Raw genomic sequence first — 10,818 nt, forward strand, 5'->3', positions numbered from 1 at the left:
CTCCCTTGATTTTTCTCATTTTTCATAGCTGACTTTATGACCCATAGCCAGAATCTTCAACCATAAACAGACCCTTAAGCAAGGAGTGTCAACAAATACATACCCAATGGCCAGGGGCAGATTAATGATGTCCGAGTAAAAAAACACATCTGTAGCCTATAATAATCCAGATCAAGCCCAAAATCTTTTTCTTTTTCATTTTTTTGGTTGGGGTGGGGGTCGTCTATATAGCAGTGGCATTTGGTGATTTCGGCCTAGCATAAGTTCAGAACTCCTTAGCATGTTCCAAGGGTGAGGGGGTGCATGTGATAAAGACCCCACACCCATCTCACCAGTAAAATTTCAATCCAAACAAGTATGGAACTGCCTTAAAAATGGGTACAAACCATAGTTGTCACGGCGTCACGGCGATCCAAGTCGGTGGAGGGGTGTCACGTCGATATATCGACATGTCGCCCGCCATGGCGTTGCCATGGCGAGCATGTCGATCATGTTTTATTTTTTATTTTCTCTATTTTTAATGTGTTAATAGATGTATACTCAAGCCATGTTTTATTTTTTCTCTATTGTTTCTCAAGTTTTAAGAAGAAAATTCAGAAATCGAAGAAGAAATCGAAGAGGGAAAGAAGAAATCGAAAGAAATCGAAGAGGGAAAGAAGACAGGAAGAAGAAATCGAAGAGGGAAAGAAGACAGGAACAAGAAATCGAAGAAGAAATCGAAAGAAATTGAAGAGGGAAAGAAGAAATCGAAGAGGGAAGAAGAAATCGAAGACAGGAAGAAGAAATCGAAGAGGGAAAGAGAGTCAGGAGGAAGAAATCAAAGAGGGTCGCCATGGCGTAGGTCGCCATGCAGCCCTCTCCAGCGCCAGGACGCCATGACAACTATGGTACAAACTTAACTGAAATTACAAAAATGCTACTACTATCAATAAGAAAGTGGAATTCTTGTAATTTATGAAACTCTAAATGTGCCTTTTAAAGACTTCCCATAGTTGTTTCAATCTGAACTTTAACTGTTGGGAGGGTGTGAGTTCATCTTATCAGCTGGACCTGGCCTGCCACTTGGCTATGAATTTCAATCTCATGATAGGCTAAATATCACCAATGCCTGAGACAATTTTCCTTTCTTTTTTTGGCCCATCTAAGCTCGAATCCCATTTGTATAATGAAAAGGATACATATTTGCAAGTGGATTAAGTAAGATTTAGAAGGTATTACTTTGTTATTGAAGTAACTATAATAAATTCAGTTGAAGCATGGAACTATAGAAAATGTTGCACAATTAGTATTTTTAGAACAATTTCAATGAACCAAATAATAGCTTATCAATAACCAAGTGATCAAGCAAATTTTTGGTGGAGGAAATTTTTGAGATGGAACCTCTTCTAATGTAGTTTCTTGTCTTCTTGCAAATGAGACACCTGGTCCAACTTCTTTGAGGGGCTAATTGCCAGTCCCATCACAATTTTTTCTATTAATAGACCACTCCCTTTATAGATTGTTAACAAAACAACCAGGTGCCTGGGCTCATTTTGAGTATAAAAATGGGATTGGGAACAGTACGACGAGTCACCATGCTTCCTGGGCTTTTCTTGAACCCTTAGGAATAAAATATTGTTTTATAACTTTTTCTGCATCCTTGTGAAATTGTTACTTGTTCTCCTTTTAAGTGAAGGAAAAAAGGAGGAAGGTTTTACCTAGGAGGATTCATTTTCAGAAAATTGTTAGCTTAGATTAGTTGTATTATTGGAATGAGACAACAGTTCGATTGGCTCCTTTTCCTGCTGGGATGGCAAACTTCCTTTTCATGCCTTCTTTTTCCTTATCTTTGTATTAGTGGGAGACTGTTTCAGTGCATCTACTCTTCCTCCTTATTTCTGGGGGGGAAAAAACTCTTTTTTTAAAGGGCCAAATCGAAATGGTAGTTAACTAATCTGTGACAGACTATCTCCAACAAATGCATTTCATTACTCCTTTTTTGACCAAAACACATCAAGTGAAGTATATTCACTCAAATTGTTTGCGGTCTACTCATTTTGTTAAAGTCCACTTACATGATCCATGAACATACTTGATCCAGGAGCATCCACAGGAAAAATTATTGGGTTTTGATTATGGCTGGAATTAAGGCCTAATAGGTAGAATTTAATATCCACAATTTGAGAGTAGGAGATCGAATATGATTAGGAATAATGGAAAACTAGTTCAAGCTTTCTAGTTTAGGTGCCTAGGGTCTATTAAGAGTTCATTTCCAAGTTGTTTTAGGTTTCTTTATAAGTATAAGGGGAAAATGTGGATAAATTTTATTCTTAATTACTTAATTGAGTTAGTTAATGAGTCAGATAGGAGTCCAGTTTCATATTTTAGTAAGTTTTCTATTAAGTTTCCTTTTAGATAACTTAAAGAGTCACTTATTTAGTAGGTTACGAGTCCTAAAGCAAGTCACTTCAGTTGCTAAAAATAGATCTGTAACCATATTAGAAATTAGTATTTAAATGGAATGAAATTTGAGTCATCTAAAGTGCTTTTAAATTGTTTTCTGTGATTAAGGTATCTCTTTGATGTCTTCTCTTCTTTCTACCGAATCTTCTTACTCTTCTCCTCCTCAATCTATTATGTTCTGTTTCTCCAATCTCGTTACTATTCTGATTTAAAATCATCAGATCAGTCCACAGGTATCCTGATTCAGCTGTGTTTTCATCCATTAGAGCATATCTGCATCAGTTCTATTCTCTGTCATGGACTTAAAACTCTTTTACCCTGCTACTGCAACTATTCTGGATTATACCCTAATCTTGGACCAGTATCAATTCCTGTGGTTATCAGACTTATCTTTAGATCAGAGAAATCTGACTTGACACAATAAATGATCTGTTAGCCCATAAAGTCCACTCAAACCATCTTGTTGAGCTAATCTGGTCTACGGTTTTTTTTTTTTTTTAATGGAGCCCAAGTTTCCCTTAAGTGGCCACTACCCGAAGGATTAGTTTGGTCTCTTGATCTTTGCCTGCATCAAATTAGACCCCAATTATTCCCATACCATTTTGGAATATTGTTTCCCCAGCAATAGATTTTACAGTATACAAAAACATTTTGAAATTCTTTCACAAATCTCCTTATAACACCAAAATGCACTTACATTCCACCAGCTTTGAAAATCGAAAACATACAATCTCAGAATAACTGCAATGTCACAAACTCAAAATCCGATCAAATGTCATATAAGTTTTATTATTTTTATCCCCACTATTAAATGTGGTTTTTTTTGTCCAAATAACACAGCCAGCCAGCCTAAAATTAACTTGCCAGGCAAACAAAACCCTTCGAAAACCAGCCTCATTCTATACCACAAGAGTTACATGGCAAAGCCAGAGTTCAAGAATTAGATGCTTCATACCCTCAGTTATTTTGTTCTTAAAGATAGATAGAATTAATGATCTTCCCCCCCCCCCCCAACTCCCCTGCACCTTTAGAGAGATGGAGTCTTGAGCAATATATATACAACTCTTATCAGCATTTGCTCTAGTGCCCATATGTTCTTTCAGTATTTCTCCTCTCTTCTCCTCTTATTGTTATTCATATTTTTGCATGCAATATAAGATCATCACAATGGAATCCACCAAATGAAATCTACAGAGACAATCAAATATGCATAAATTATTTACCAAAAAAAAATTCATAAAAACCGAGAAAGGAATCATTTTTCCATCTAATAATTAAATAACGAAGAGAACTTATCAAAGAAACGTATTTAGAGGAGGAAAAAAAATACTGAGTAACCCGATCAGAGAAAAATGAGATCAAGAATATATCATGATAACTATCAAGGGAAAGCCATTATAAGAAAATTTAGGTCATTAGTTCTCTACCTCTGTTCAAGTATCTCATGAAACTATCGAAGTTGGAGTGCATCAACAGGAATCGCTTCGCAAATCCAAATACGTCGAGCATGAATAGATCAGAAAGAAGAATAATAAGAAGAAGAGAATACAAAAAATTTTCGACTTCGGTTAATCGATGTAACAAGTGTCGATTTCTTTCGTAGTTCTCCGTTTGTCTTTTTTTTTCCTTTCGATTTGATTCAGCTCTTCGTGCACAGTAAACAGTCCCACTGGAGATGGATAAGGCCATAAGGACATGAATATTAAAGATGGTAAATCACGATCAGAGTGCAATTTTAATGACTAAAATACCCTAATCATTGCTAACTTTTTACTTCAAACTCAGAGAAGATTTATAATCCAAAAGGGGTTTTTTTGGGGGCAAAATAGAGTATACCAAATTTCCATTTTCCATTTTTATACTGTAAGTCATCTAAGTCAAGTACCAACTCAGGAAAATATTGATAGCGACCGGATGGCGACCGGATGGAAGTTGCGATGACTTGGTGAGGAAGAAATTAGCAGGAGACCCATGTACCAAAGCTTTTAAACGTGAAACGGAGGGCTGAACTTTACTTAAGATTGTCAAACCGTCGGTTCAATCCGGTTTTAATCGGTTTTTTAATATATTGGGTTAGATCCATGGTTCATAATCTCGGATCAAATTGGCTGATACCAGTTGGATCGGATCAGTATCGGTTGAGGCCGATCCCTTGACATTTTACTGGAACGGTAAATAGATCGGGATTCTCGTTTGGATCGATCGATCTGATTTGAGAACTTCATCAATATTACTATACTAGTAAAGTTGCACGTATTTGTTTTTTTTTCATGTATAAACACCCAACATTTTAGATGTTTTACTTAAATAATAAAATTATTTATATAAACAAACATTGAAGTAATCTATTTTTTATTTTATTTCTTTAAAACTTCTTTTTATTTTATAATATATAAATTTTTAATGGTATCTAAGAAGAATTGAATTTAGTTTTAAAATCGTGAGAAAACTAAGTAATGAAACGAATGGTGCCTTAATTTTTATAAAATAATAATTAATGCAACATTGATGGGAGGTTTATCATGGATAATATTGTAATATTTTTTTTATAATTATCTCTTATTGAATTTATCTGAAAAAACGTGAGAAAACTGAGTAGGGAAACGATTGGTCCCTTAATTTTACAAAAAAATAATTAATGTAACATTGAGGGGGGTTTATTAATAAAGGAAGAATTTAATTTAACTGAAAATTATAATAATTAATAATTAATGAAGAGTATTTTCAAAATTATAACAATTAATTAAGAGGGGGTTTATCGATTGTTCAAGGAATAATGGATTTTTATTTTATAAGATAAGATGGGATTATTTTATACATTGAAAAGTACGCTTTTTTACATTGTTCAGCAAAAAATGGGATTATTTGACTCTCTCTTTATAATTTCTAATTTTTAATTAATAATAATCATCTTTTATTGAATTTATCTGAAACAACGTGAGAAAACTGAGTAGGAAAAAAATTGGCCCATTAATTTTTATAAAAGAATAATTAATGTAACATTGAGGGGGTTTATCAATGGAAGAAGAATTTAATTTAAGTGAAAATTATAATAATTAATAATTAATAAAAAATATTTTTTTTGAACTTATTGATATTTTTGAAGGGCATTTTTTATATGAAAAGATTTACCATGATTTTTGAGTTTCTATATTTATAATATAGTATGATATATAACGATAATATTTAGTTCTGAAGTTTTGATTCCTGTGTCACTGGTTAGTGTCTCAATGGTCACTTCAAGACTAGTCATAAAATGACTTATATTATATTATTTTATACTTAACCAAGTCAACGTCACATTTCAATATTTACCATAATATATTAAATTTATCAATTTTTTTGGTGAACAAAATATTATATTTATCATGTGACGTGTCAACGTCAGTTCAACCCTCAACCCTATGTAGTTTGAAAAAACTACGCCTACTCCTTCTAGGGAGGTGGATGTAGTTTTCTCAGGGAGGTAAACATAAATTTTTGAAAAACTTTCACAGACACCCTCTGTAAGTATACAATATGTCACAGACACCCCTTACTTTTTTGTTTTATTTCAACTTAATCCACTCCGTTAGGTGTGTGCAGTTAAGTGGCTATTAACTCTTTTATAATGACAAAATTACCCTTATTAGAGGGTGAACTCCCCCTAATACCCTTGAGGGTAAAACCCCAAATACAAACACCATTCTCTCTCTCTTCATCGTTTTCGCTAGGCTAAAGGGGGGAGAAGCAAGAACAGGGAAGTTCTCCACCTGCAATCGAAATGGGGTTAAAATGGAACTCTCAACCTTAGAATGCGTATTCAAGAAGACGGATTTGATGTTGACTTCTTCGGTATCTGACAAGGGCTTGAAGTTAGTCCGAAGGGCAGTATCGATCTACAAACTTCTCAGCTTTAGAACACCACAAGGGTTAAGTGTTCATTCTATCTATCAAATTGATGAATATATAAATCCAATTTGAGAAATCTCAAAAGGCGTTGACTTCTCCACAAGCTAAATACCTTCGGCTACAGGTACCAGATGAAGCTTTGTCACTTCTAATAAGCATGGGGTATAAAGAACGTGAAGTGAAAAGAGCATTGAGGAGCAGTATGGAATTGTTGGGAATAAACCCGATGCGCAGTGGAATTTGGATCGGGTCAATATTTGTAGTTCATGATCAAGAGTAGGGATGAAACTATTTTAAAATAAAATCATGGTTACCTTAGAGTCACAAGTGTAACTCCTCCTATAGATAATAGGTCTTCCAACTTGTGCAAATATGGGGATTGAAAAACTTGTTCAATCCTTGCAAGTTGTAGAAGAAGCCAAATCACCAAAGCCTTTGAGTCCCAAATTCAAAATTTTCTCTAACTCAAAACCACACCAAGAGAGAGAGGGAGAGAGAAGAGAAAACGTGGAGGGGGGGGAGGAGTAAGGGTGTCAATTGGGACGGTTCCCGGTACTTGGGACGGGACGGTACCGGTACCAGTACCAAAAGTGTCAATCCCAGTACCGTCCCATTTACTTAACGGGACCAAACCTAGATCCCAGTCCCGATTACTAGCGGGACGGGACGGTACCGGTTCCTAAACGGTTCTAGGCACTGTAGAAAAAGGAAGAAGTTTAATTGTTCCTAACGGAAAAATCTGATTGTGTTTTCCCCTTTGATTTCTCAAACAAAACCTTATTATCACACATGTTACTGTCACATGGTACTACTGAGTGGAAAAAAGAAAAATCTGGTACATGAAGTTGCTTGCAGGAAGAGAGAGTAGCACTGAACCAGGATTTTGAGAGGCGAGACTTCAAGAGCTACGGCTGTCCCGTCCCTAATACTTACACCCTCTGTAAGTATACAATATGTCACAGACACCCCTTACTTTTTTGTTTTATTTCAACTTAATCCACTCCGTTAGGTGTGTGCAGTTAAGTGGCTATTAACTCTTTTATAATGACAAAATTACCCTTATTAGAGGGTGAACTCCCCCTAATACCCTTGAGGGTAAAACCCCAAATACAAACACCATTCTCTCTCTCTTCATCGTTTTCGCTGGGCTAAAGGGGGGAGAAGCAAGAACAGGGAAGTTCTCCACCTGCAATCGAAATGGGGTTAAAATGGAACTCTCAACCTTAGAATGCGTATTCAAGAAGACGGATTTGATGTTGACTTCTTCGGTATCTGACAAGGGCTTGAAGTTAGTCCGAAGGGCAGTATCGGTCTACAAACTTCTCAGCTTTAGAACACCACAAGGGTTAAGTGCTCATTCTATCTATCAAATTGATGAATATATAAATCCAATTTGAGAAATCTCGAAAGGCGTTGACTTCTCCACAAGCTAAATACCTTCGGCTACAGGTACCAGATGAAGCTTTGTCACTTCTAATAAGCATGGGGTATAAAGAACGTGAAGTGAAAAGAGCATTGAGGAGCAGTATGGAATTGTTGGGAATAAACCCGATGCGCAGTGGAATTTGGATCGGGTCAATACTTGTAGTTCATGATCAAGAGTAGGGATGAAACTATTTTAAAATAAAATCATGGTTACCTCATAGTCACAAGTGTAACTCCTCCTATAGATAATAGGTCTTCCAACTTGTGCAAATATGAGGATTGAAAAACTTGTTCAATCCTTGCAAGTTGTAGAAGAAGCCAAATCACCAAAGCCTTTGAGTCCCAAATTCAAAATTTTCTCTAACTCAAAACCACACCAAGAGAGAGGGAGAGAGAAGAGAAAACGTGGAGGGGGGGGAGGAGTAAGGGTGTCAATTGGGACGGTTCCCGGTACTTGGGACGGGATGGTACCGGTACCAGTACCAAAAGTGTCAATCCCAGTACCGCCCCATTTACTTAACGGGACCAAACCTAGATCCCAGTCCCGATTACTAGCGGGACGGGACGGTACCGGTTCCTAAACGGTTCTAGGCACTGTAGAAAAAGGAAAAAGTTTAATTGTTCCTAACGGAAAAATCTGATTGTGTTTTCCCCTTTGATTTCTCAAACAAAACCTTATTATCACACATGTTACTGTCACATGGTACTACTGAGTGGAAAAAAGAAAATTTTGGTACATGAAGTTGCTTGCAGGAAGAGAGAGTAGCACTGAACCAGGATTTTGAGAGGCGAGACTTCAAGAGCTGCGGCTATCCCGTCCCTAATGCATCATAAATATAATTCTTATACCCTATTTTTTCTCCCAAAAAAAAAAGATCTTATATATTTTTTCTTTTTTAAACAATACTAGTATGTCCGGTACCATTCTGATACCTTATTGGTATTTCGGTACTGGTACCGTTGGGAATCCCATCCCAGAATCGTCCCGTCCCATTTATCATTCGGTATCAAAATCAGATACCAGTGCCGTCCCATTTACTAATGGGATGGTTCCCTGTTCCGGTCCCAAATTGACACCCTTAGGGAGGAGCACTGCCAAAAAACGTGGAGAGGCTCCTCCTTCTTCCTTTTTATAATTTGGGAGATCCTTGGATCTCAAGTTACGCCCTTCCATCTTGGCTTTGGCTCAACCTTCCATTTTGGTGTTTTGTGAATCTTCTAATTTTTGCAACTCCAATTTGCTACTAAAGTGAAGACATAGAATCTCAAAAGGGATATAATCTTTCTAACCTATGATTAATGAGATATTCTCATAATATCTCTTGCCATAATATAAAAAGATATTCAACCATAAATATTTTATTCTCTCATATGATGTCATGTGTCCAATAAACTCTTTTATTACACATAAGCTCTTCCACTTTCCTAATATCCCATAATGAATTATAGAGTATGTACTTTAATCCTACTAATCCTAATTCATCATGTACGTTGATCAAGAGAATATGTAATTGTGATCAGACGACCGAAAAACTTTGAAATCAATTCTCAATATATTATATATAATAATTTTTATTGAAAATAAATTTATAAAACATTTCGAATAAACACTGAATCCAGATTTCTGTCCGACCAATCACTGATTTTCTCTATCCTAGATAGTCCCCATAAACGGACAGTGGATTCCATGTTGAGAAACATCTTTGCTTACAATGCAGGATCACAAATCCAGTGTATCGGTTTATAGTCCGATTGAACATCAACCATTGGACCAAAATCTGTAATGCCACACTGCAACAAATGGAATCTCTCAGGTCAAAGGGTGATGAGGCATAAAACACCCCACCTATCAGAGGCTGCCACAGGGCCGACCTGACCTCAGTCCGAGAACCGAATTGGGCCGAACAGGAAATCGGGCCGACCCCATCTCCGATAAGTCACTTGACAGAGCCAGACTCGCGCAAGCTAGCCGGTGGCTGAGGCCGAGCTCTGAGCCGAGCTCATACAGGTTAGCCATAGACTCCTGGCCGAGCTTACTGCCGAGACCAACCTCTCGGGCCGACCTCCCAGGCCGAGGTGACGGCCAAGGCCGACCTACCATGCCGCCCTCCTAAGCCGACCTCCAAGGCTGAGCCCTCCTCCACTGAAGCTGTCATAGCGCCCCACCGGTGATCTCCAGGCCACGTCAGCGCATCCCGAGAATCGCGGGATAAGGATCGAGCCACGATCCCAGCGCAACACGGAATCACACTCTACATAGACTCTTACCTTAATAAGAGCCCGACCCCGAAAATAGCTCTCCACTCCGCTCTATGCGAGAGAACCTTCTGAAAGAAGGACTCCTACCATACTAGGACTCTCCCAACCGCCTCATCTCATCCTCACTCTATAAATACCCAGGTATGAAGCACCATTCCTCATCTGGCTTTTTACTAGCTGTTACGCTGTTGCACTGGTGATCTAACTTGAGCATCAGAGAGTCCTAGGCCGGAGCCACACCGGCTCTCTTGTGCTCATCACTTGGTCCTTGCAGGCTCATCCGTGGGCGAACCAAGCGTCGGAGATTTTCACATGCAACAAAGGGCCATCGAGTGGCGGGTAAGTATATCGCACACACAACCAGTAGCAATACATAAGATATACGTACCAGATTGGCAGATTATCATCTGTACACATTCTTGATGCCACATCCATGCACCGAAATCACCATTTCTCGTGACATGCGATATGGAAACCATATACACAGGATGTCCAGTCCCGTTCCCAGTTCAAACCAATTTTAGGTAAAAGACCTATGGAACATTCTTATAAGCCCAAATAAAATAATAAAATATAAAAATTAAATTCAATAATTTAATCATTCAAGTTTGATGGACACACAATTCCAATAGGAATGACACCTTTAAAGAAAGTTGTGGATCTGCAGATATTGAAGGAATTGGTCCCCATGAGATTTATGAAGAACTTAATTGGCTGCAGAAGCCCTTAATTAATAGAAGAAATGAAAATGACTTCAACAAGGCCCTGGTTGAATTGACAAGTCCATAAACAAAATCTATC

General features: G+C 37.5%; 1 protein-coding gene across 4 annotated transcripts in view; it reads right to left on the bottom strand.

The window, feature by feature from the left end:
• Window positions 1-4,068, bottom strand: part of LOC122656761 — a 57,278-nt gene extending 53,210 nt beyond the window's left edge. For 2 of the 4 annotated variants that reach the window (XM_043851401.1, XM_043851399.1), the window contains exon 1: window positions 3,870-4,067. The gene's annotated coding sequence lies outside the window, so the exon portion shown is untranslated. Of the gene's footprint in view, window positions 1-900; window positions 926-3,869 lie in introns of those variants that run through there. The other 2 variants (XM_043851403.1, XM_043851400.1) reach the window with 2 other exon arrangements.
• Between the last annotated feature and the right edge of the window lie 6,750 nt (window positions 4,069-10,818).

This window comes from Telopea speciosissima, chromosome 3 (assembly GCF_018873765.1).
Source record: "Telopea speciosissima isolate NSW1024214 ecotype Mountain lineage chromosome 3, Tspe_v1, whole genome shotgun sequence".
NCBI classification, from domain to species: Eukaryota; Viridiplantae; Streptophyta; class Magnoliopsida; order Proteales; family Proteaceae; genus Telopea; species Telopea speciosissima.